Source organism: Sarcophilus harrisii, chromosome 4 (genome assembly GCF_902635505.1).
Source record: "Sarcophilus harrisii chromosome 4, mSarHar1.11, whole genome shotgun sequence".
NCBI classification, from domain to species: Eukaryota; Metazoa; Chordata; class Mammalia; order Dasyuromorphia; family Dasyuridae; genus Sarcophilus; species Sarcophilus harrisii.
Window position 1 is genome coordinate 449862600 of NC_045429.1, and position 27379 is coordinate 449889978.

The 27379-nt window shown below is 48.5% G+C and overlaps 1 protein-coding gene across 1 annotated transcript in view; it reads right to left on the minus strand.

Moving 5' to 3' along the window:
* CUX1 (cut like homeobox 1) overlaps positions 1-27379 on the minus strand; it is a 244211-nt gene that overhangs the window by 146226 nt on the left and 70606 nt on the right. Inside the window, exon 2 of the mRNA XM_031968006.1 lies at positions 25119-25166. The gene's annotated coding sequence lies outside the window, so the exon portion shown is untranslated. The remainder of the gene's footprint in view (positions 1-25118; positions 25167-27379) is intronic.

Consider the following 27379-nt stretch of genomic DNA (forward strand, 5'->3'; position numbering starts at 1 on the left):
CCTGTTTTATCTTTACCAATGGGTTGGCTCTAAGGTGAAACCCTGAGTAGTTATAATTTCTTATTTTTAGGGATTTGGACCAATCTTTCATTTAGTTGCTGGTACATTCTAATTCTCTCGAAAACAGTTTATATTGTTTGACCACAATAATGAGGAGAAAGTTCGCTGCCCCATTAAGTGCTTGACAACACTTTTCAACAGCCCCATTTGACAGTCTTTGAGGGGATCGCTCCAGCCCGTTCCCTTTTGGCTTCCGACAACTAGGAATTTTGTTTGAAAACCCACTGTTTTTCTCATAAATGCTTCTGTAAATTTGCCAGCACTGAAGCATCGTGTGTGTGAGAGAGCGCGTTTTTAATCTGGTAATATTCCACTGGATCTCCACTTTGAGATCCTGTAAGTAAAACCAGATCACAGAGAGCTGGCGGCCACTCACTGGGCTCCTTCTGGGGGGGGGGGACTTTGGACTCCAACTCGGCTTTGTGGGGGGGGTGTCAGCGTCAACACTCGGCGCTGAGCCCTTCTGCTTCCCGGGCTCCTCCAACTTCCCAATTCTCAGCCGCGGTGGGAGTCTGCACGGTCAGGTTTGTCATCAAAGGGGGAAATGCGTCAGCGGAGCTGGGGCCCGCTCTGCCAACTGCTGCCCTCTCAGCACTGTGAACCGCGGCAGGAGCAGGACCCCCTCTCTCTCTCTCTCTCACACACACACACACACACACACACACACACACACATTTATACAAACACATACACATTCAGGAGACAGACAATGGGCACCCTCCATTACTGGGCCTACCCCCGACGGCTCCCCCATCGGGGGCTCTCACTTGTCTCCCTTCCCCGTGGGCTGAATGTACCCGTCACTGGCCCGTGCCACTGACAACCGAGGGCTGGCCCTGCCATATTTGACTCCCCTGGCCTATTTCCTAACCCCTGGAGCTGCACAGGTCTGCCTGGAAACGCCGCTTGGGGGCCCCTAGGCCCCCACCAAGAAGGAGCCCGGTCCCTGGAGCCCATGGCCCCGTGCCTGCAAGCACAGGCTTATGTAACCAAGTGCTGAGCCTGGGGCCTCGGACAGGATGTGGTCACCGGGAGCCAACAAGCCTCCGCATGCAGCCGGTCTGCGCTGGCTCAGTGGAGGGCCTGAAATCCCATATCCCTCCTGTCCCCCGCGCCGCGTCCCCCAGACTGCAGCCTAAGATAACTGGGATCACATCTTCTCAAGCTCTGAAGGGGGTAGGGTGGGCCACTCAGGGGGATAGACTATCCCAGGAAGGGGGACCTTCTCCCACAGAACTCTGGGAGTTCTGTGACACTGAAGGATTAGCAGGCCCAAGCAAACACCCTCTCGCTCAGCCCCCTTTATGGGCACAATGCACGTGCACATGGCGGGAGGAACCAAACTTGTGCTGCAAAGAAGGTGTCCTGGGAGGCCAGGGCTGGGAGTGAACCAGGCCTGGGGTAGCCAGGCCGGGGGAGGCAGGTCGAGGGGCCGGGTGCAGTAGGGCCAGGCCGGGGGTCCAAGTTGAGATGGGCCAGACCCAGGTCTGTGATTTCCTTGGGGAGTCCACTCCCTCGGCCAATAGCAGGAGCCTCCTTTTCAGTTCCTGGGGTCTCTGAGAGCGCTCCTAGCACTGGGCAGCTAAGTGGCCCATCCAGGGGCTCACAGTCACCCCCTCACAGAGGGGAACCGAGGCTTCCGTAGGGTCAGCACTACACCCAGGAACACCCAGCCTGCAGGGAAACTGAGGCCGACTGAAGTCGGAGACTGGGCTCTCCAGCCACCAAGCAGTCAGCCATCTCAGTCCTGATCCACATCTGGCCACCGGCCTGGCCCGGCCCTTCCACCCCAGTGGCACAGCAGAGAGTCACCCCTGACATCACGTCGGACGAAGCGGCCGGTGGGAAAGCCAAGCTCCCCACGTGGCCACATTTGCAATCTGAAAGGGCTGCTTTTACACCCCCCCCCTTATCCTTTTTAGGACCTCTTGGTTCATTCTGGAGCTGGGAATGAGAAGTCCATGGCAAAAGCATAAATAAACCACGCGGCTTCTCCCAGGGCCCAGCCTTTGGAAGAATCTCCTGACTTAGGAGTTGAAATTAGAGCTGAATATTTTGCCCATAGTGCCCACCCACTCACACCCTTGAAATAGTTTCAGGGAAGCAACAAGGATGTATATATTTATCTAATGGGAGAATTTGCCAGAGCTTAAGAACCAATTCCTGTCGAGCCCTTCGGGCCAAATTTGGCCTTTTCCCGTGTATAAAATCCGCACCCATCTTTTTAGAAGCTTCAAAATAAAGACCCGGCTAAATTAAGCAGCGGCTTTCGTTGACACAAGCTAACAAAAAGTGGAGGGATGGATGAGTTAGCATATGCTGTTTTTTGGAGTTTGTATGTCATTAAGGCTGTACTCATAATTGGGAAGATGAAGAATATGCTTTTTCTTAATTAAAAATCAGCCCAGAAATGAAACGTTCCTTCCTCTCTACTTATTAGTTTTATATGTTCTGAAATGAGACATGCAAATGTAAGAGCTACATTTTTCTTCCCTCGAAAATGAAATGTCCTTGGGAAGCTTTCTCAGGCAGGAAAACGTCATCAGATCACAATGGATGGCGGCCCGCGTCGCCTGCCACAGGATCCCAGAGGCCATTTCTTCTCATCTCAGCCACGCTGTTGGCACAATAATAAGCTCAGCCGGTCAGTTACAGATGGGAAACTGATGGGGGGTCAGGAAGAAAAAGGAAACCAAAGAGAAGTGAATTTGGGAAAACAAAAATGGAAATGCTGGTATCTGCTTAAATTGGGATTAACGTCTGAGGGGCGCCCAAGCCGGGATGGGCCCGGCCCCACAATTTCACCAGAGTGGGGAGCGCACAACGAAGATTCTTCCCATACCCACAGAGATGGTTCCCCCACTATGGAACCTTTATCACAAATCAGGGTTGTTTACATGGGTACCACAGCCAGGAGGCATTAGAGGGGAGACTTCTAGGCCTTCCTGATTCTGGTCTCTGTGATCCATGGCCCCTTTTCTTGCTCAGTCCCGGGGGAGATGGGCTTACAAAAGGTTGGGGATTCAAGGCAGGCGGAGGAGCCAATCCCAACCTCAAAAGAGGTGTGTTAAAGAAATGTCTCCTGGAAACTCTGATGTCCCCAGTCTAACTTTTTTCTTTTTCTTTTCTTTTCTTTTTTTTAAGGAAGAGCACAATGATTATAATTTGAAAAGAAGAAGGGATGAGTCGATAGTTCTTCCCCTATACAAAGGTGGGGGATTAGGGATGTGGAACACAGCATACGCCATTAGAAGTGGGTGATGCATTGACTTGTTTTTTTTTACTGAATTGCTTTTCTCATTGTTTCTTTTTTATTTTTTCCCCCAAGAAATGACTCACCAGAGAGGAGGAAGGGATGTGTTTGGAAAAGATAATATAAAAGCAAAAGATACCAATAAAAATTTAAAATTTACTCAATGGGGGAGGCAAAGTTTTTTTTTAATTAATTGAACAAATTAAATATAATTAAAAAAAAAAAAGAGTGGGCTGTAACGGATAGGAATCCTGGATTCAGAGGAGGCAGTGGGAACAGCCGAAAGGATAGTGACCACGGAGTCCCAGACTCTGGACTCAGAACCCTGTGAGGAGGCTGCACCTGACAGTGGCCTCAGCTAGGCTGGAAAAGGGGCGCTGCCACCCTGAGATCTGTGACCCTAAGACCCGTCTCTGCTGCTTGCCACCCACGACAGCCTCCCCGTCCCCAAGGCTGCAGCATTCTCAGAACCTCCAAGCCCCTGATCTATGACCCTGGGAAAAGAGGAAAGGAAACAGAACCTAGTTTTCAGAATCTTGGGAGACATTAGAGATGACCAATGGACAGCTTTCGGAAAGGTTCTGATTTGCTGCCACAGCAAAAGCCAATGGGCAGAATGGAAACGGGAGACAGAACTCTGGAATCCGCTGACCATCTGCGGCCAGCATGGAGGCCAGAGGACAAGGGGGAGAATTCCTCGAGTTCTCTTGGGCCCCCATGGCCGTCGCTAGCAATGGCTCGGCTTCCTCCAGACGTACCCCAGCGACTCAAAGGGAGGAGACAGGGAAAGCCGACTCGAACACGGATGCTTCTTTTTGGTCCAGAAGGGCGAGCCCCACAACAGCACCTTGTCATTTGTATGAAAGGCAGACTGGGCTGGAGGGGGAGAGCTGGTCTCGAGTGCGAGTTTAACCTCTTCTGAAGCGCTCAAGGTTGGAAGCTAGTGGGAGCTTTAGGTCTCCATTAACACTGGGGAGTTTTTACTTAGGGATCACCCCACATTGATAATCACAACTTAGGACCCCATTCAAGAAAAATGAATTGCCCACCCTCTATAAGCACTATTTATAAAGAGTTTCCCGCTCCTCCAAGAGAATGTAAGCCCCTTGGGGGCTGCAGACACTGGAGAGTGGGTGCCCAGCACAAGGCCCTTAAAAACCGTCAAAGACTGGCTGATAACATGGGCCACTCACAGAATCCTTTCAGACAGGTAACGATTATCATCACCTGTTTTAGAGATGGGGAAACTGAGGCTCACCAGTGAAGCAATGGAATTTCATCAGAATGCAGAGCTGGAAGGGATCACAGCTCATAGAGGACGGGGCCTGGAGTCAAATCTGGCTTCAGAGACCCTGGTCCCCCTCCCCCGGATCTTTCTCTGCACAGACTCAGCCCCAGGGACCAGCCACAGGCAACAGGCTGAGGATCCTCATCGGTAACTGCGGGGGACAACATGATGCTCCCAGGTAAGACCTGGGATCTCCGAATAAGGTAACGCAGTATGGCTGCTCCCCCTTCTGATTGGAGGGGACCCTTGGGCCTGGGCTGGGCAGTCACAGGGGGCTTCTGCACATATACTTTTTATCCTTCATTATACAGACTGTCAAAGTGAGCTCAGCCATGATAGTCTCTTATGTTGGTAGAGAGCTTTTACCATTTGTTTGAAAGCTATCTTAAAATTAACTCTCATTGGCCTCTGATGCTCGTTACTTGAGAGGCCACAGATGGGCCTCAGTTTCCCCATCTGTAAAATGCAGGGGTCCGGGCCTGATGACTTCTAGGGCCCCTGGTGGCTCTGATTCTTAAGATGAGCAACTTCACAACAGTGACCTGAATTAGGGGGAGGGGATGATGGGATTGTGGTCCTTCTCTGACAGGTAAGAAAAGCAGCAATAGCAAAAATGATAATAGCAGCGCTCATTTATTTAGACCTTTTAAGTCACCAGGGCTCTGCTCCCTCAACCCCCCTGCTGACCAGTCTCACAGCGGCGGCACGTGACCCACACCATCCCAACCAGGTGTGCCCACAACCCTTGGCTGCTGGAGCCCACAGACAACAAGGGGGGAATGTCAATCAATGAAATACCAGTAGGATAAAGCTTGGGAAGGAGGCCCCAGAAAAAAAACAAACAAAAAACCAAGAGATCGGGCCTTTAGACTGAGAGGTCTTGGGAGGCCATTGGAACCCAGCTGGAAGAAAAGGTGGCTCCCTCTTATCCGACCCCCAGTTCCAGATCTAGGGTTGGTGGACTCGGGACACCATCTGGCTCAGGCCCTTTATCTGATGCAGGGGGAAACAGAGTTTCTAAAGTGCCCGCCTGCCCACATCACTTTTCTGCGGAGTCCTAAGCCACAAGAGGCTTCAGAGCCGATTTCATCACATTGTGATCCTGTCCCTCCTGCTGATTGCTTAAAAATGTTTGTGGCTCAAGGCTACAGTTTCATTCATCTGGGAAACTCCTGGTGGGTAAAGTCCTTTCCCCATGCAGATCTACACCCACTCTGCACCTGGTGACCTCCAGGAGTTGGGGGAGGGAGTGGGCATTTGGAGGACTTGCCACACAGTCAGTGGTTGAGACGAGCCTTGAACTCCGATTCCTGCTGGAGACCAGCTCTGTTCCCCACTACTACACGCAGTCTTCTCCACTAAAATCAGCCCATTATGAAATGCTTTAAAATGTTATTTGACTTACTCAGAGCTGGCAGGGAGGGAAAAGCAGGATATGTTTCAGTGAAATCTAGATTTTGCAATGCCACAGGTTAATTTTAAATGTGACTTTCCTCCAAAAACCTGATAACTAGAACTGGAGTCATTGCCTAATTGATAAATCCAGACGTCAAGAGGCTTTGCTATATTTGGATAGAAGAGAATCTGTCTACAAAGTCCCAATATGTTCAGCCCACAGGCTTCCCGATGAGATGACCCTAGATAAACTGAATTTCCAGGGATGAGGGGGACAGTGGCTTCTTCTTCCCTATGTCTTTATCAACCCAGCCCCAAAGCCCAACTCCCTTAAAATCCTTGGAGGCAGGGATGTCTTACCTATGACTTCCAGCTGCCGGCGCGTCACGGAGCAGCTCCCGGCCTTCAGCAGGGGAGGTTACAAGCTAATGACTGAGGGCCGACTACAAACCATCTATCTATCGATCTTTGTGCTTCGGGACCGGAGGCCAATAAAGGCCAGCAAATCACACACAAGACGACGGGCTGCAATCACGGCTGCACTTGCCATCTGACTTGAGGAGCCACAAGGAGTGCCAGAAGCCAAGTGAGAGTTCTAAGAGTTAAGTCCAGATGAGATCAGAGCCCAGCCCCAAATTTCCAAGTTCTAATTTTATCTGAGCACAGCCATGTAAAAAGAACAGACACACAAAAACAACAATGACTGAGCCCAGCATTTCTCCAAGTTAGTGCATGAATACAATTCTTGGCAAAGCGTTCCAGTTACGGGGAGATAACAGCAACTCGATATCGTGCTGGAATATTATGACTCTCCCGAAGACCATTGCAACTATGGGGAAATAAGCAACAGTAGGGAGAAGAGCAGGGTGGGAGTGAGCCCTCCTTCTGCTTTCCAAGGTCAAACTCTCTGCTTTTCTGGTTTTTAGTGATATCTTTTGCCCAGCTCAAAGTTCACACAAAAGAACCAGTTTCGGGCTGTTTTCTAGCCTCGGATGGCCTAATAAGACTCCCCAAAATCTGTAATCCCTTTTCTCCGGCTGAGCTGAATGCACAAATGACATATGCCAGCATACAAGATTAAGGATCTCAATTTAAACACGCCACACGGCACAACGCTCAAATTTAGCAACAGTTCTCACGGAAATCGGTACCCCACCCTCCACCTGCCCACTGGCAGCCATTTATAGGAACAGAATGTGACCCACTGATTCAGACGCATGATCGACTATTGGGATGATTAATAATGAGTAGTTATCGAGAACTAGGAAGCTAGGGTTAGTTATTACCTGGACAGCTGAGGAAGCCAAGTCCATACTGTCAAGGAATGCCCATAAACAGACCCCAAAAACATCTAGAGAGATGAAAGGACCACTGGATGGCCTGGAGAGAGCTACGAGAGGCCAGAGGGGACTGGTCAAGAGTGAGATCACAGCCCAGGTCTCCTGACTCAATGATATCAGCAATATCAAGTGTGGTCTGTAGACACTCGGGGGTCTTGAAACCCTCTCGGGGGACTCTATTTTCATAAAAACTGGAAACTATGACTTGACTATTAAAATACTCCTCCATTTTCCAACAACATATCTGTACAAGGCCGGATCCCTTCATACTTCAAACCTAAACAACAAATCCCAACAAAATGAATGCAGAAGCTGATATGAGAATCGAGCCGTCTTCTATTAAGGTGGATGTGAGAGTGGCAAAAAGATGTCAAACAATGCTGCTCTGCTTACTATTTTATCTTTGCTTCAGAAAATGGTTGTTTTTCGCAAAAATATATTATTTATGCTAACATGTCATCACATTTTTTTATTTATTTAAGTGAATTAAAGTATTATTTAAGTGCACTGATTTAAATGTCATTTAAGTGAATTAACTTAAGTATTAAGTAAATTAATTTTTTTATTTAAGTGTTAGGTGATTTAATATTATTATTCAAGTGAATGAATTTAAGTATTATTTAAGCACATTAATATATTTTATTCAAGTAAATTAACTATTAAGCTTATTAATTTTTTTATTTAAGTGAATTGATTTAAATATCACTTAAATGAATTAATTTAAGTAGTAAGTAAGTGAACATTTTTAATGAAGTGAACTAATATTTTTATTTAAGTGAATTAAGTATTATTTAAATGAATTTGAGTGTTATAGGTGTTAATATTTCTATTTAAAAGAATCAATACTTTTTAAAAAAATATGTGTTTCAGTTTCTAATATAGTAAAGAATGATAGCTACAGCCACCATAAAGAAAAGTTCTTTAGGATCATCAATCCTTTTTATGAGGAAAAAGGGTCCTCAGTTTTTAAGGATGGCAAGGAGTGTTGACAATCACACTCAAAGTCTGGAAACCCAGTATTCCACCATGGTGGTTCTCCTTCCCTGTTCTTTTCTTTTTTTTTTTTCTTCTCATTTCTTTTTTTTTTTAAAATAGCTTTTTATTTCTTGTCTTTTCTTGACCTTTCTTTCCTTCCAGATTCTCATTTAAGATGGAATGGAGGAGAAAGAAGAAGAAAGGAGCAGAGGGGAAAGAAGAATTAGGTCTATTTCACAGGATAAAAAAGAGCCCTCAGTTTCTCCCTTAGAATAGAAGTCCCCCGAAGGCAGGGATGGCATCCTTTTTGCCTCTCTATGGGTGGTTTGTAACCCAGCAACCGGCACAAGGAGGCGCTTATAAATGCTTGCCTCATTGACAGATTGGATGAGCCAGCCCGGGGTCCCACAGTCCAAGGAATGGAAGGTGGTGGTTTGGTTCAACTCTAAGGAAAAAGGAATAGGAGGGATGGGGGAGCAGTAAGGGGATGAGAGGGAGGGTGGAGAAGACTCTGGCCTGTGATGGGGAGGGGGACAGCAAGCTACATGCAGGGCCCTGGCTGTGGTGGGAAGAGGCTGTTAGTAAGAACCGGGCGCCCCAGCCCAGTGCCCCCGGTCTCACCCAGTGGTCCCTTTCTGACTCAAACACTCTGCACATGCATAAGCCGCATCCTCCCTTTAAAAATCTGGCCCTTGGCACCCATTTTTCTTATGAAATGACTTTATTAGATTAATGGAGCATTGGTAATACCTAATTAACAACAAGATTGAGCTTTCCAACAGGAAGGGAGTTCTGCAAAAAGAAATGGCCTCATTACAATGGCACCTGCACATGGGAACTCCTCAGACCAAGAGGAGCTCAGCCCAGCACGGCCCCTTTGGCTGATGGCTGCCCAGGGAAGGGTCCCCACTTAAATACTAAATGTCTCTGCGACCCAACCTGCGGACGTGAAGCGGGCCAAAGGAAGGCCGAGAAGCATCTGACCCAGATGGTTGCTTTCCTGCACGGTCTGGAGCTACACAGGACTGGTCGACTCACAGGGTGTTGGGGACGGGCACAGGGACGGCACGGTAGTGACAGCCACAACAGTGACTTCATCCTGAAGTCCTCCACCTCTATCTGAGGGTATAAAACTCGCCCTCCAACCTCTCTGGGTCTTAGTTCATTCCCCTGTAAAACCGGAGCAGTGGCCTTCAAGGTCCCCTCCAGGGCCGGGCATGGAGTTGGGAAGATCTGACTTTGGATTCTGCCCAAGATCCTTGCAGGGTGATCCTGGCAAGGTCCCCTAGCCCAGGCTGTTTCCTCCTCTTCACTGCAGGGGTACCTCCCGGGGTGTTCTGAGGAGGCCGTGAGATCATGGAAGTAAAGCTAGAAGCCCTCCATAAACGACCGTGATTAGACCGGGATGAGCACAAGGGCCCCCAAGGGCGCTCCCCTAAAAGGAACAGCTGCCCTCGGTCCCCTCTCCCCCTTCTCGGGGCCCTTCCGGCCTCTCATTCTCGGCTTCTTCTCGATATTCTGCTGCCGTCCCTCCTCCACATGACCTCTGAACCTCAGACCTAGCCCAAGCCTCCTCGTGCCCAAGGCGTTCACTTGTGAGAAGGAGCTACAAAGTGGCAAACAGCTTTCAAAGGCTTTCCATCTGGCCAGCTAACCACCATATAGCTACGGATGTAGACACACGCATGTACATACATGTGCCTGGGGAGGGTGATGACTACAAAACAGTGAAATAATCATGTATCTACACAGGTACATACATATACGTACAGCAAGCCCCCAAGGAAGCCTTCACCAAAGCCAGAACTCCTAGCAAGGTCTGCCTTACAGCTCAGACCCAGGACAACATTGGAGAAGGGTCCGGAGGAGGGTGACCGGATGGGAAGGGTCTCTAGGTCACACCAGCTGTCTTCCTGCCCTCAGTGGGCCAGCAGGTGAGGGGAGGAGTCTTCTGGGTCTGCAGGGCCCTGGAGGCGGACCCCAGAAGCGGACCCTGGAGGACAGGGGCCAGACCAGAGAGGCTAACTTCAGATTATGGACCCGCAGGAGGTTGCAGAGGAGCAGAGGCTGTACCCGGGAGGGATCTGGCTGGAGTCACTCATGGGAAAGAGATCCAACGGCCTGGGAAGGAACAGGAAGTAGCCCTGGGCAGCCAAGCACCAAGGGGGCCAAACGTGGACAGATCCAAGAAGCGAACCGAGGCCCCATGGGGCACCTCACCATCCGACACACCCTCTTCTTCCCTGTCTCCCTCACAGCAGGTGGTGAGGGCAATGACCCACCCGAGTCCAGATGCCGAATCTGACATCCCTGGGTCTCCAGGTCCTCACTGGTGAAACAAGGGACCGGCCAGCAGGCCTCTGCAGCCGCAGGATCCCCATCCCCCCCCACGGCCCACCGCCCCCCAAGAGCCAGAGTGAGCATCCCCCCCCCCACCTCCCGAAGGCAGCGGACGGGGCCGGCCCCGACCAGACCAGCCCGGCGGCCGGCTTTAAAACGACGCGCGTTCTCTCATGTCTCGCTGCAAACACCCCAGAAGCCCACTGTCAGTCACCAAGAGGATGCTCAAAATAATTATCTACGGAAAATATTAGATTTGCTCTGGACTGTTCATTACCCACAATGGTTTAATAGGCCTTTTATTGAATGGCTGCAGAGCTCTGGGCCTAAATCAATGCGGTGTGAGCTCGGAATTTTGATGTATGCTGTTGACTTCCAAAACACAGAGCAATTTGTAATCGCTTTGGCTCACTGTTGTTTTCAAAGCTCCTGCTACATCACAAGCATTTATTTCTGACCACAAAATTACATTTATTCAACAGAAAGCAGCTCAGGGTCTTTAAGAGGTTAACTTCTGGAGGGCTTGGCTGCTGTCCAGGCCCGGGCGAGGAGCTGCGCTCATGTAAGGGCCGCGCACGGCGGCACCCCCGGGCTGGCCGTGATTAATAGACTGCTGAATGCACTCCCCTCCTCCTGCACACACTCTTCACTGCCGAGCTTCCATAGATCATGGACTTATCCTCCAAATATCTGACTGAAATTGAATTTGGCTTCTCTCTCAACCGTTCACTTCCTCTGTTATGCAAGGTTATATCCTTTTCTGCATGAACAGAACCAAACCAGCTGCAACTTGGGAGAAGAAAATGTGTTTTCAATTATGAAGCTGGCCCGCATGTTGAACCACAGATCTACTGCTCCCCTAATTGAGCCATCATGCAGCAAACCTACACTAAGAAACTGTATTAATTAGGCCTTGGGACTGACTGCGAGGGAATTCTCACACACACACACACGCGTGCACACGCATGCACACACGTGTGCACACCCACACAAACCTACCCGCTTCTAAAAGAACCCCAATATGTTTGCACCACACCCCAAGAGAAGCCTGGGGAAGGGGCTGCTCTTCTGTCCCTCCCACACTTAGACAGGAGCACAAGTGACACAATCCTAGGACCAAGGACCAAGAGCTGGAACTGACCGGTAATCGGCAAGGATTTGCTGAGCACCTACTATGTGCTAAGCCCTGGAGATAAAAGACAAGCTGTCAGAGTGTCCCTGAGAGATGCGGCTCCCTGTAACCATCTTGGGGTCGTGTCCAACTCTCCCGACCCCCTTAGGGGTTTCCTTGGCGGGGATACTGAAGCATTTCACCATTTCCTTCTCTGGCTCATTTTACAGATGGGGAAACCGAGGCAAACAGAGTGAAGTGACTTGCCCGGTGTCCCACAGCTACGGTGTCTGAGGCTGGACTTGAACTCAGGAAGATGAAATTCCGAGTGACCAGAAGCAGTTGGGCTCTGTCCCTGATCTTCAGCCCGCTGTGTTGCCCAGTGGCAGCTTCTCTGGGACTCCCACATCCCCATCCGTGAAATGAAGGAGCTGAAATAAAGTTCCTGCCCAGACTACACCAATGATTCTGTGCCAGGGACATTCAGGCTCATGGGCTCCTCCTCTCTCATCAGTTTCCTGTAATTATTCCCCTCTTTTCTTCCATATTTCAGTACATTTTGTCTTTATATCATCCATGTCCCCTTTTCCCAAGTACACACACACACAGTCTGGTCATAGGCTCACACCCATTTACTTTGAACTTTGTAAATGCTATTTTTTTTAGGGCACTTGACTCCCCAGGTCTCAATTTCTTAATCTGTAAAGTCAGGAGGCCTAGATGAGATCCAGAATTATCTATCCCATGAGGGGATTTTGGAACTATAGAGTCTGGACGTTCTCCTGTAAAAGCAGAATCTCATTCTTTGAAGGGACTCTTAGAAATGACAAAGTTCCCATCAAAAATCTATCAGAGAAAAGTTACCTCAATTCTGATGAAAATAATTCTGGTAACAGGGATTTGGCTCCTCACCAAAATGCTGCATTTCTCAGCAATTCTAAGGGTCCCAAAGTTCTCGACTGAGATGAAGCTGCTTCCATCACCCAGTTTGCCTGTCTCTCTCCTAAACTTAGTACAAACAAGCTTAGCTAGACCCTGAAACGCTCCTTTCCCCCTCTTTTCTCCTTTCCTTTTCTTTCCTCTTCTTTATCTTTTCCTCTCCTTTCTCTGTTTCTTTCTTCTCCTTTATCTCTTTTTCCTTCCTCTCCTTTCTCTTTCTTTCCTTCCTCTCCTTTCTCTCTTTTTCCTTCCTCTTTCTTTCCTCTCCTTTCTCTCTTTTTCCTTCCTCTCCTTTCTCTCTTTCTTTCCTCTCCTTTCTCTTTTTCCTTCCTCTCCTTTCTCTCTTTTTCCTTCCTCTCCTTTCTCTCTTTTTCCTTCCTCTCCTTTCTCTCTTTTTCCTTCCTCTCCTTTCTCTCTTTCTTCTCTCCTTTCTCTCTTTTTCCTCTCCTTTCTCTCTTTCTCTTTCCTCTCCTTTCTCTCTTTTTCCTTCCTCTCCTTTCTCTCTTTTTCCTTCCTCTCCTTTCTCTCTTTTTCCTTCCTCTCCTTTCTCTCTTTTTCCTTCCTCTCCTTTCTCTCTTTTTCCTTCCTCTCCTTTCTCTCTTTTTCCTTCCTCTCCTTTCTCTCTTTTTCCTTCCTCTCCTTTCTCTCTTTTTCCTTCCTCTCCTTTCTCTCTTTTCCTTCCTCTCCTTTCTCTCTTTTTCCTTCCTCTCCTTTCTCTCTTTTTCCTTCCTCTCCTTTCTCTCTTTTTCCTTCCTCTCCTTTCTCTCTTTTTCCTTCCTCTCCTTTCTCTCTTTTTCCTTCCTCTCCTTTCTCTCTTTTTCCTTCCTCTCCTTTCTCTCTTTTTCCTTCCTCTCCTTTCTCTCTTTCTTCTTCCTCTCCTTTCTCTCTTTTTCCTTCCTCTCCTTTCTCTCTTTTTCCTTCCTCTCCTTTCTCTCTTTTTCCTTCCTCTCCTTTCTCTCTTTTTCCTTCCTCTCCTTTCTCTCTTTTTCCTTCCTCTCCTTTCTCTCTTTTTCCTTCCTCTCCTTTCTCTCTTTCTCTTCCTCTCCTTTCTCTCTTTTCCTTCCTCTCCTTTCTCTCTTTTTCCTTCCTCTCCTTTCTCTCTTTCTTCTCTTTTCTCTCTTTCCTCTCCTTTCTCTCTTTTTCCTTCCTCTCCTTTCTCTCTTTTTCCTTCCTCTCCTTTCTCTCTTTCTTCTCCTTTCTCTCTTTTTCCTTCCTCTCCTTTCTCTCTTTTTCCTTCCTCTCCTTTCTCTCTTTTTTCTTCCTCTCCTTTCTCTCTTTTTTCTTCCTCTCCTTTCTCTCTTTTTCCTTCCTCTCTTTCTCCTTCCTCTCCTTTCTCTCTTTCTCCTTCCTCTCTTTCTCCTTCCTCTCCTTTCTCTCTTTTTCCTTCCTCTCCTTTCTCTCTTTTTCCTTCCTCTCCTTTCTCTCTTTTTCCTTCCTCTCCTTTCTCTCTTTTTCCTTCCTCTCCTTTCTCTCTTTTTCCTTCCTCTCCTTTCTCTCTTTTTCCTTCCTCTCCTTTCTCTCTTTTTCCTTCCTCTCCTTTCTCTCTTTTTCCTTCCTCTCCTTTCTCTCTTTTTCCTTCCTCTCCTTTCTCTCTTTTTCCTTCCTCTCCTTTCTCTTTTTTTTCCCTCTCCTTTCCTTCCTCCCTTCCATTAACAATAGAAGGACCAGATGTGTCAACTGATAAAAAATTTATCATAACTTTACTTTCAAATAAAAAATTTCACCTGTTGTTTTTTGGTAGGTTAAAAAACAAATTTCTGTGCAACAGATGCTCCTGAATTTCAGGTTATTCTCTGGTTCTGGACCTTTCTAGAGCTGATTAATTAAATCATATTTTTGATTGATACTGAATTTGCTAAAAAACCAAAACCCTAAATATTTTCCCGGTTCTCACACACTTCAGCTCTATCTCACTTAACAGACATTTCCTCAGGCCTGCTCGACATCAGGTGCTCACTTATCACTCCACAGATGGTGATTTTAAAAACAGCCCAGAGAGAACGAACTTGGGAGTTCAGACAATCTGCATCTAACTTCTGCGCTGTGTGACCTTGGACAAGCTGCCCCATTCCTCTGTGCTGTTTCCCCAGTGGCAGGAGGGTGGTTGGATCCCAAGGTGGAACAAGAAGCCTGGAGCCACTGACTTCCACCATTGCTGCTTCCCAAAATGGCGGCTTGGGGCAGTCTGATAAACGGCACCTTGTTCGCTTCGGCTCCCCGCTCTCTACCTGTGAAAATACCTCAGCGGAACACTCCCGGGATCCTGCCAGGTAAAGTCGGCCGAGGCCTTCCAGCACGGGGGCAACTACCGACATGGGCCCTCTAGCTTCTTGCTGGATAATTTAACAGAAATGCTGAAAAGAGCGGGACGCAAAACCAAAGCTGAACATTACTGGCAAAAAAAGGGCCCTGAACAAACAAACAAATACATGGGTGGTCAATGTGGAAGGACGTCTCCCCGGGCCACAAGGCACTGAGGGCCACCCTGTGGACAATGAAGGGGTGTAGTAGGACTCCCCAGCACCAGGCCCTGCACTAACTGCTGCTGCTAAAGATGCAAAAGGCAAGATGGTCCCTACTCTCAAGGGCCTGCGGCACCTACCTACGTAGGGTGATTAGCAGGGCTGGGAAGTCAAGAGCGGCTGGCTGATGGGCCACTTCCAGGAATGGCCGCTGGCTCCAGGGCCTGGTCCCAGAGCTCTCCTGGAGGGCAGCCCCGGTGCTCCACGAGGAGCGGGAGAAAGTGCCTGTTACATGAGGAGCACGTGCTCCCCTCTCCTTCTTTGTGATTTCTCGGCGAAAGCTGCAATGCTTGGGATCCCGTTTTACTGCTATGGGCTACGGCGACCTTGGCCTTCTTGGTGTCCCTACAGTCACTATTTCCAGCAAAGCCCAGGCAGTTCCCTCCCTGTATGCACTCATTACGTGGCCTCCTTCACCATCCGGTTCCCTTTGGTCCAGAGGGTCAATGTTCTCGCAAAAGGCCAGAAACGAGCTCCCTGGGATCGCTGTCCTCCCCCCCCCCCCCCCCCCCCGCCCCCAGATCTGGATGCTCGGATCAACGCCGCCTGCCTGAAATCCAATTAGATTTTTGGCAGCCGTGTCACCACGCTGACTCATTGACTGCAGGTAGGTACTTGGACAGATCGCCGGGACGAGGAAAAGTCGAGAAAACAAGGTCATTTAAGGGATGGCTGAAGGGGCAGTGGGGGATCTTCAGCCTGGAAAGGAAGAGGAAGCACATGGACACGCTCAAGCAGCCGATGGGCTTGCCAGGTGGAAGAGGGATTAGGCTCGCTCGGGGTGGCTCTGAAGGCCGAACCAAGACTTCCCGGGAGCCCTCTCAACAAAAGGCAACTGGAACACTCAGAGATGGGGCCGGAGGCCTCCTGCTCCGGGGGACCTTTAAGACTTCAGGCAAGGAAAATAAGCCCCGAGGGGTGGACAGTGCTGAGATCTGTGCATTTGATGCGACATTTGATGAGATGATATTTAAGGGACCTTCCCACACAGTGGGTCTCTAAATTAGTAATAACAGAATTTATTATTATTAATAATATCTAGTATTTTATGATACTTTACAGTTCATATAGTTTATATATAATATAAAATCTGCAAAGTATCTACATACATATGATTATATGTATATATATATGTATGAATATATGTGTATATACACATCTCATTTAATTACATCAATACATATCATTCTGAGGTAGATGCTATTATCACCCCATTTTACAGATGAGAAAATTGAGGCTGAGAGCAGTTTTAGTGACTTGCTCAGGCTAACATAACTGATAAGAATTTGAGGTGGGATTCAAATTCAGGGTCTCCTGGCTCAGTAAAAGGAACTGATGGAGAGTAGGGGCCAAACCCCGTGCCCCAAACCAGGGATACAAAGAGAAAGGCTCCCATCTGAGTAGGGGGAGGCAGTCCCTGTAGGAGGGTAGAGTTGCAGGACAGATGGAAAGGTCTGAGGTCCTCAGAGTGTAGTCACAAAGTAGTGTCCTCTCCTCCCTCAGCCAGGGCCAAGGGCTTTCTTTCATAGTCTCTGGGAGCTGGGGTGACAAGTTCCCCATGACATTCATCCTCCTCCCCGAGGGGAGATCTCATTCTAACTCTGTGATGGCTGCGGATGCTCCTAACGCTTCTACAACCAGACTGACTCCATGTCTAAGAGAAAGGCCCCAAATCCCAGTCCGAGAGCACAGGGCCCACAGAGAACAAAGACGTCATGTGCGCAGAACTGCATCATGGGCATCATTTCGGGTCTGTGCTAGTGGAGAAGCAATGGGGCTCTACCAGACCTTTTTCATGAGGTCAAAGGCCACTCAAGCATTCCCCCAGTGGATTCAGCTGAGATCTCAAAGCACACGACAACACTTCTAAGGAACATGACAGCGCTCATCAGCATGGAAGGGTTTTTCAAGGCGAATTCAGTACCCAAAACATATAAAAGCGAACAACTAAAACACCAGCCATCAGCAGAAAATTAATCTTATCTTGAGCTTCCATGAATATCCTCGGATGGAATGATTTCCTTGGAAATGATGATATTCATCAATTATTTTATAAGATCACATTTTTGAATGAACTCTGTTAAACGCCCCTTCAGAGGAGTCTCAGCAGTTTCAATTGCAGAGAAAAACTCTGCCCTCAGATTGCTCAAAGAGTACTTCCTGGTAGCTAATGGCAATTGACTATTTGGTAACCAAAACAGTCTTTATCTGTAATTTTGTTTGATTAAGACAGCCAGCCACAACATACCAACCATGTTCTTCTATTTGTACATATTCCTGCACTTGCATCACGTGACGCAGAAGGGGACAAAGGAGCCGAATTATTCTCCTTACCGGGGGCCAGATGCCATTGGAGGTAACAGGTCGTTTTCATTCGGCTAATTGCAGGGTTATATGTTTCTGTAATGTTCTGCCGTGCAGAAAATGGCCCTTTAGCTCAAAAGGAAGTTTCAAAATAATATGGGGTCCCTAAAGCTTTCGATAATCGCTTCCTCTCTGTGAAGCATTTCAAAAGCTGGGGTGCCCCGGGTCACAGTGATCCCGCCTCTCCCGCAGGCTAGCGGGCCGGTGGCTCTCCAATTGGACCAAGAAGAAGGCTTTGGAACGCAAAATCTTGCAAAAATGAGGCTAAACATTTTCCTGTCATATGTATGAGGGAGAAATAAGATGCTATTAAAAGAAAAAGAAAGGGAGGGAAGGAAGAAAGGAAGGAGAGAGAAATAGAGGAAGGGAAGGAGAGAAGGGAAGGAAGAAGTAAGGAAGGGAGGAAGGAAGGAAGAGAGGGAGGGAGAAATGGAGGAAGGGAAGGAGAGAAGGGAGGGAGAAAGGAAGGAAAGAAAGAAGGGAGGAAAGAAAGGAGGAAAGGAGGGAAGGAGAGAGGGAGGGAAGAGGTAATTCAGAATATAGATAAGCTTGTACTTACACACACACACACACACACACACACATCAGAGGATCTGAGTCTAAATCCCACCTTCCACCTGCATGACTTCCAGATTGTCACTTAGATACTTGGGTTCAGTTTTCTCATTTGTAGAATGAGGGAGCCAAGGCCCCTTCCTGTTCCAGATCTGTGATCCAATTTTAATTTTAAGGGACAGGTGGATGGCACAGTGGATAGAGCACCAGCCCTGAAGTCAGGAGGACCCGAGTTCAAATCTGACCTCAGACACTTAACACTTCCTGGCTGTGTGACCCTGGGTGAGTCACTTAACTCCAATTGCCTTGCCTCTTCTCCTCCACCAAATTCAATGACAAATATTTTCCAGTCCAAGTTCTCTCCTCCCTCTAATTCCCTTCCCCACGGAGGAAGCAAAAAATATGATGCTTATTATACATAGGAAGTCATGCAAAACATTTTTCATGAACCATGTTGCTTTGTGGGGAGCTGTGAAAAATAAAGGAAAAAATCATTTTTCAGGGCTCCCTCTGGAGGGATGAGTTCTTTGGGATTGTCTCTGTTGAAGCCTAAGCTCAGACCATGTATTTCACGTAACCCACAGGACCCTGCGACGTTAGCTGTAGTCCAGTGCAAGTCTAGCAGTGTTCTCATCCGGCCCAACGTTCCCAAAAGCACAAACTTACACTTAAGCGATGATTGACTGACTAATTGATCACCAGATATGAGCTGTAACGGAGGATCCCTGTGGGGAATGGCCTCTCCTGGGCCTAGACCATCGGGAGCTTGGTCACTAAACAGCCTCTGTAGCTTCCACTCGGGGCTGGCCGCATCCAGGGCCTTGGATCTCTATCTACTCCTGCTGCCTTGTGTCTGGAGAGAATTAACTACAACACGACACAAAGAAGGCCTCAAACTTAGAATCCTAGAACTGGCAGGAGTTGGAGTTAGGGGAACCATTTTATTCTGGGAGCAGAGGGATTCTCCCCCCTTGAATAATGTCAGTGATGGGGAGCTACTGGGGCGACCCACAAGCAAGTGCCTACGCCAGCCTCCCTGGAAAGTCTCTAAATAGCTTTAGAAGTTCCTGAAAACGACATCTCTGACCTCAACAAGATTGGAAAATGCTTCAAGCAAGGACACGCGTGCTGGGGAGACGGGGGGGGGGGGGGGGGGGGGTGCCGATGGTTCTTGTAGGTTGGCTGAGAATATTTGCTGAAAGGCACAGCCCACACCCTGACAGCCCCAGTGCCTTTGCCAAGACCTCATGAAAAGTGCCACGGGAGCTCCTGGCCAGGGAAAAATCTGCTTGGGGGGAGGGAGGGGTAAAGAAGGGGAAGAATCTGTTTAAAAACAAACAAACCTGAATCTTGGGTATGTAACGAATGCATATTTATCCTGGAAGGTGAAATACAGGAGGTTAAGCTCAGTGAAAATTGTAAAGAAAAATCAGTTTCTTTGCGAACTGTTGCCTTTTCATTAGAAGGATTTCCTTTTGTTGTTCTTTGGTTGCTTTTTTTTTTTCTCCCCGCCCAGACCTCTCTAGTATTTTAAAGATGTTCATGGACCCCTTTTTCAAAATAATGTTTCTAAAATAAAAATGCTAAATTTCAGGTGAGTTTAAAAACAAAATCTCATTTTTTCCCTAGAGTTCTATCCCTGCTGCAATTTCTTATCCATGAGGGGGGAAAGATCACTCCAGTTAAAAACTCCTGGTATAAATAATTACAAACAACTCTATGATTTTTCTAGACCAAGAGACAGCACTATGTACACTATTTTAAAATAGTTCCTAGTTTTTTTTTTTTTAACTTAAATGCTGTGTCCTTGAGAAAGTAACAATTCTGAACTTTCACCTTATAAGCTCCAAAGAGCAAGGTATTTACTAGGAAGAGAAGAAGAAGCTTTGCTCAAATATCATCAGATCATTCATAAGATTACCAGTGATAGAAATAAGATGGATGAGACAAATGCCCTTGAGTGTGAAAATCTTTTCAATATCAAAACAGCATTTGGCAAGTGCTCAGTAAATGTTGGAACAACAGGTCAAATCTAGTAAGAGAAAATAAAATGAAATTTAATCAAGAGAAATGTAAAAGCGGACACTTGGGTTCAAGCAATAAATTATATGACATCTGGATGTCAGAGATACAGGTGGGAGTAGTTTATGTGAGGGATACAGGAGTTTTAGATGACTAGAGGCTCGATTTGGATTATGAGAGGGATGGGGACCTAGTTCATCAGGGATACTTCACTGATCTTAGTGATATGGACCTTTCCTCCATTGGCAGACTGGAACATTATAAGCCTCCCAGATTCTGCAATTTTTCTGTATTTCATTTTAACTCCCTAAGTCTTTTAAAGTCCCTATTATATGTCAGGAACCGGGGGATTCAAAGAATAAGACCAGCCCCTGTCCTCTAGGTGCTTATGGATAAGAGGCTCCTTCCTCCAGCTCTTCATCCTCTCCAATTCTGGCCCACAAGGCGTTGTTGGGGAATAGGCTGCAGCCTGCTCACGCCCACCATCCTCTGCTCCATCATGTACTGACCTTCAGTTGGGATTCTCTGGAGATCATGATGTTCCATGATTCACAGCTAGAGTGAATCACTGGGAAAAATACGGGTGTTTAAAAGATTAGCTGTGCTGGCAAGCAGCAGCTGAGAATTACTCAAAGGGCCCTAAAGTTTCCTTAGCCAGCCCAGTTCACCCTCCTCCTCCTCTCCTCTTCCTCCTCCTCCTGCATCCTGGGCCCAGCTCGTGGCAGTGTGTGGCTGAGACGCTGGAACTCGGGCCCACAGGGCCCGAGACACGCTTCATCCACTTGTGTTCTCCTGTGTGGATTGTCCGGCTCTGGTCTGGGATCCACACGATCTCATGAAGGAGCCTCTGGTAGAGAAAAGGATGCTGCCGGCACAAGGTCATCGACCCAAAGGGCCCTGGTAAGGAAGCCATCCCTGTCTGGGATCCTGAACAGGGAATCCCCTCTCCCAACACTATGTGAGCCTTCCTACCCCAGAGGGAGCACCGAAGGGCGGTGCGAGGAGGCTGGCCCGGGCCATCCCCGAACAGATACAGGGATGTGCAGAGTTTGGGCTCTGTGACCTTTGAGCTCCCATCCAGCTCCAAAATGCAGTGAAATGTTAATCAACGGTGACACAAAGAAAATATTTACATGTCAAATAGCTGCTTATTTTAAAAGGTCATAGCATTTTCAGAAATCCCTATTTCCATTTCGTGCTTCTCCCAGTGTAGGAAATTAAAAAGCACAGGCTCCAACCAGAGGCTGAAGGCAATGTTTAGATTTGGGATCTGCCAGGCTCAGTCATGAAGGTCTTCGGGTCCTCAGAACTGCCCACAAGTCTGTCCCCGGTGGGCCTCCGGCCTAGCTCCAAACAACTGTGAGCTTCAGTTACAAAAGAGTGCTGTAAAGAATTACCGGAAAAGAAAGAAAAGCAGGAAAGGAAGCAGGGAAAGAGGAGGGAGGGAAGGAAGGGAATGAAAAAGGGAAGGGAGGAGGAAAGGAGAGAGGAAGAAAGAAAGAAGGAAGGAAGGGAAGGAGGAAGAGAGGGGTAAAGGGAAGGGGAGGAGAAAGGAAGGAAGAAAGAAAGAAGGAAAGAAGGGAAGGAAGGTAAGAAGGGAGGGAAGAAGAGAGGGGTGGAGGATGGGAAGAAAGGGAAGGGGAAAAGGAGGAATAGAGGGAAAGAGCAAAGGGGAGGGAGAGAGGGGGGAAAAGAAAGGGGGAGGGTAAATGAGAGGGAAGGAGAAAGGGAGGGAGGAAGGAGGAAAAGGCAACTAGAATTTATTGACCTTGAGGAGAATTATCACCTGATCAAGCAGTGCTGCAAAAAGACATTACTCCCAGCAAATTTATAATCTTTAGTGAAAGAAAACAACTTTTCCTAAGTACTGGAGAGGGCAGCCAGGTGGCACGAGGCCGACAGTCAGGAAGACCTGAATTCAAATCTGGCCCCTGACATTTCCTGGCTATGAGACCCTGGACAAGTCATTTACTCTGCCTCAGTTTCCTCATCTCTCAAGTGAGCTGGAGAAGGAAACGACTGACCACTCCAGTGTCTGGCCAAGAAAACCCCAAACGGGGTCACAAAGAATAGGGCACGATGGAAACAATTCAACAACAAAAAGGCACCAGAGGCAACATGGAAGGACAAAAGGAAAGGCACAAATCCACTTTCAAATTCCAACACTGAAATATTATGGCTTTTCCTTATCCCAAGCAAAAATAAATCCTTCCCTGCGAAGCAGTCTGCCAGTAAACATTTATTAAGTGCCTACTGTATGCCGAGCATTGCACCAAGCGGTGGTGATACAAAGCAAGGCAGAGGATGCTCCTGTCCTCCAGGAGCTGACATTCTAATGAGGGAGACAGTGTGCAACAAGCAGGCAAAACCCAAGAGAATAAGGGATGCTGGCCTGGGCGGTGCAGGGATAGAAAGCCCTCCTGGTGTGGGCCGGCCCAGGGAATGGAAAGCTCTCTTAGCATGGGCTAGCCCAGGGAGGTGCAGTCAGAGTGGCTTGGCCAGGACCAGCTGCTGCCCACACTGACCCCGGGAAGGTTTTTGAGGCCCAATTTCAGGACCGAGAGGCCAGTTTCACGGCGCATACAGTTTCATGGCGCACATGGTCTCACTGAGCAGAGAGCAGATGTCTGATGGGACGCGCAGGAAACCCACTGGCCAGCTCCGATTTCGACGAGATGTGCCGGGGGCAGAGGCGGGGGCAGGGATGGAGGGGGCGGCCATCAAAGGAGAGGAGGGTCCCCTCAGAATCATTCTGGGAATCCTGACGCTAACAGTGACTGAAGCTGATGACCAAGGCTGAAAGACAATCTTTTTTTGTCTTTCTTTCTTTCAAGTTATATTGGGGGAAAGAGGAAGGATCGAGAGAGAGCGATAAGGGACAACAGGAAGCTGCTCTTCTTGGCTTCTGTTTTTTCTGCTGAGCAGCGACCCTGGCCTGGGGAGGGAGGGCAGGAGGACCGCTAGGGCAGCCAGGTGAGGGGCAGTCTGCATTAAGCAATCAGCTAGAGAGCAGTATAAGGTGAGCGGGGCTTAAGGCCCAGGGTAGGGTCCAAGCCCCCAGGACAGGAAGATTCCCAAGGGGGAGCACTCGTGGCTTTCCAGACCGTCCCTGTTTGGGGAACGCCCTGGGGAGAAGGCCCTGGGTCAGGGGGGACAGGGCCTCGAGCACCCTGGGGGGGTGCATGGGGTAGGGGAACTCTGCAGTCCCAAGAGTCTCGAGGGAACTATTCCCACATCTTCACGGGCAGGGGACAGTGGCCCCTTGCCCATCATGATACGGACAGGAGATGAGTTTGAATCCGGCTGTTCCATCCCCCGGGGCCCAAGTCACGGCCTCGAAGGTGCCCAGGACCATCCATCTTAATCACTGCCCGGCAGACACAAGGAGCATTTGGCATTTTTTATCCTTGCTGCATTACAGAAATGGGAGCTATTATCACAGGGTTGGTAATAAGTACATGGAATTCATTACCTTAATTGGAGAGCCAGGCTGAAAGCAGAAAGAGCATCAGGAGCCATGGCCAAGAGACCCTGCCTGGCTCTTAAGGAACGGGGATGGCCCCTCCCTCACCTTTTCAGATTGATATCGGGGGTCAGCTACGGCCTCCCGGAGGCCGCCCACTGACACCAGGATTCTGGACTGCAGAGGCCACAGGGCTGACTCGGGGGTCATTCTACCTAATAATTTTGGGCAAAAATAATTTCAGGAGCATAGAGCTATATAGTCTTTTAACCTCGTAATAATTCATATTTTTATAGTGCTTGAAAGTGTCTGTAAAGTGCTTTGCAGACAGTACCTCATTTGATCCCCAAGACAGAGGTGTCATTATTGTAATTCCCATTCTATAACTGAGGAAGTGGGGGCTGGAGGGGCTCCCTTCCCTGCTGAGCCCGTGTCTCAGGCCCGGGGCCCTGCCCGCTACTCTTTCAGCCGCCTCCCCAAGGGCCGCCCGGGTCCTCCCTGTTCTGAAGGGGGGCACCAAGGCTGGCACAGCCGGCCAGCATCCCTGCCCACTTCTGACTCCTTAGGAGCAGGAGGTGCGGGATCCCAACAGGAGAGGGGGCTGCGAGTCTGCGGGCCTGAAACACACCATCTTCCCCACGCAGCACAATGACAAGACCCATCCCGCTTTTACACTTTTAAATGTGAGCAGACAGAGCATCTGTTCCCTCTCCCCAAAAGGTCTCGGGCTTCCCAACTCCCCATGGGACAGGCCCCCCTCAGCCCAGCTCTCTTACCCAGGAGCATCCCCTAAAGCTCTCTGGGCCTTGCTTCCGGCCCTGCTGCTGCGCTCACTCTCCAGGACTTGGGGCCTTTCCACCCTTACAACACTGAACCCCCACAATGGGTTATGCCCCCCAGTGAGAGTGTGGGTGCGCTCCAAGCAGGGGATCTCTCACTCCTATTTGTAGCTCCGCAGAGGGCCTGGCACACAGTAGGAGGTTTAGAAGGTAATTTTCCATACTGTATATTACACAGTAGGTAGGGAGATGGGCCTTGGAGCCAGGAAAACTCGGATTAAATACATTCTGACCTGAATTGGCAGGGTGACCATGGGTAAGTGCCCGGGACAACTAATATCCTATAAAACTGTAGAACAAACGTCAACTGCCCTTGGCGGGCAAGGGCTTCCTCCCTGGGGAAGATTCCCTAATGAAATCCCAGATATGGAACTCCCTCCCCCATCCCCAACCAAACCCCAGCATCCAAGACAATTTTGCAATCCTACAAATGGATGAAGCTCAATAAAACCTTTGCATTCGAATGGGTGTGGCTGCCGGAAAAAGCAATTTGCCTCCAGATTTCTTTTGGACCCGTCTGTATGTGGCTAGTGAAGGGTCAAGCAGAGTACAGAACTTACATAAGAGACATTTATTTAATGTGAATAAAAGGAAAACCTGTTTCCCACATCCAGACACCTCGGGGTATAAACTCAACAATGTCAAAGCTTACCTCTCCTTGGAAACTCTTCAACAAAGGAGCTACCTGCTTGCGCAAATCCTGGAGCACACAAAAGGATGAATCAGGAGGCAGCCATTGGAAAAAGAAAGAGAAGAAAATATGTTAGTTCACTCGGCCTCCAAAACAGCTGCGAGGAAAATGTCAACGATTAATAACAGCAAACAAGCCCCATTTCCTTTCATTTCTAGTATATTGACAAATTTGGCTTTGCTTAATCTAAATTTTATTTTAATCAAGCGCGGTTAGATTTCATTTCTAATAATTAGTCCTTATTTGCATACACCTGATTTTATATGCAATGTGTAAAAAAAAAAACAACAAACTTAAGTGGGGTCGGTTTTGGTAGCGTGAGGTCTGCTGTAAGAAATTCACTAGAAATAAGAAGTAAATGTTATGATTTAGGTTAGAACATTGTTTCTCTATGAAATGGATTCAGGCTCTAACTTTGACCTTTGAACCTTTTCTGGATGTTCTGTTCATGTAAATTAAACATCAAAGGAATAAAAAACCAGAGTCTCCTCCTACCGATTTTGACACACCTCCTTGAAAAATTCATTACGTGAAAATTTATAAATCGGGGAACTGATCAGATGTATAATGACTTTACGTAACGTTCACGGCCCTTCAGCTGAACGCTCTCTTCGTCGATATGTCGTTCTTGTGGCGCTGAAAATTGGGCCTAAGCAATGGGGAATTGTGTGTCTTTAATCAGCAGGGTATTAAGAAGGGAATTTGAGAGAGGAGAAAGATGCTTTTTCTGTTGAGTTCTGTGACATTAAGCTGTCAGTGCCTTTTCTTTTGATTTTATTGTACTGTAGCAAGTATTTTTTTTTAAATCCTGTTAGCTACTGTGTAAAGCCATTTTATGATATTCTATCAGAAATTTTCCCCTGTTATGTGACCTGGAAAGATGTAATGCACGTGTAAGTCAATCAGCATTTCTTAAGTGCCTACTATGCGCCAGGCACTGTGCTAAGGGGAGCATCGTGTTCTTATGTGTCATGGAACAGCTTTGCTTTTTCTGAGGGAATGCGGTTTCTGTTTGATAATGAAAATCCACAGGGACAGTGTCAGAGGTGAGGACGGGTTCTCTGTTAGAGCCAGCGCTCGCAGCCCATATTTTCCAGGCCGGGGGAGGTGGGCTTCTGCTGTGGGGAGGGGGACATGTAGGAATGAAGAAGTAAAAATTGAAGGTCATTTTGGTGGCCAGGGCTGATGCCCAGTCTGGACAATGACGCAGTGACAACTGTGAGAAGAGCGAGTATGTGTTGGCTAGAGGCTGGCAGCCCACCACAGAGGGCAGGAAGTGCTCCCAGGACAGACCATGGGCTGGGCCCAGAACTGAGCAGCAAACACCCCCAGGGAAAGGGCGCACAATCTCCAATAATGAACAAAGGTGCCGAGCCCTGTGCTTTAACCCAGCTCTTCCGCACCCATGGCCCACCTTTCTAACATCTCAGAAAACTGAAAGCCACTGTGATGGACAGAGGTGGGAAGCCCGGTGTTCCCAACGAGGACCCCAAGCCCCCACAGCCTGAAGAACCTCAGCCAAAGGCATAAGTGGAAATCTGCTGCAGAGCGCCATGCCCACAGTAGGTACTTCACAAATGTGAACCCTTACAGGCTAAAAAGGATTGCTCTGGATCCTCAGGAGACAAAATGCCGCCCCTGAAACAAAACCCAGTGTGGCCATGACTTGCCCTTGTGGGCGGCAGGGGGTTGCCTGGGCATCCTGGGTGGGAGCCCATGGGCTGGACCCTTCTGACATGCCCCAAAGGGGCCTACCTGAGGATGGCCAAAAATTAACCAGCGAGCCCTTGGTAGGGGCCTGTTGTGAGCCAGGTACTGGGCAGAGGAGCTTGCAACAAGTCGGAAAAGCCTGGTGTCGGCCAGGCCTGCGGAAGCCACCATAATGAGGGCGATGGTGACTGCACAGCATTCTGGGTGAAGGCCGCATTTTATGCCAGCTCTGAATACTGAGGTAGCTCCTCATACACAGTAGGTGACTAATGTTTGCTGGCTGCAAGACTGACTCGGAAGGTGAACAGAAGACGGAGCAACACAACATATTTAACATTCATGTGGACGGCACGTGAGGCTGTCAGTGTCTCTACCCAAGGTCCTCTTGAAAAGCTAAATGGAAGGATTTCCAGAAGCTTTAGGATCACGGCTCCAGACCGAGGAAGGGCCCTCAGAAGCCATCCAGTCTGACCCACGGCCACAGTGGGATTTGAACTCAGGACCCCTGACTG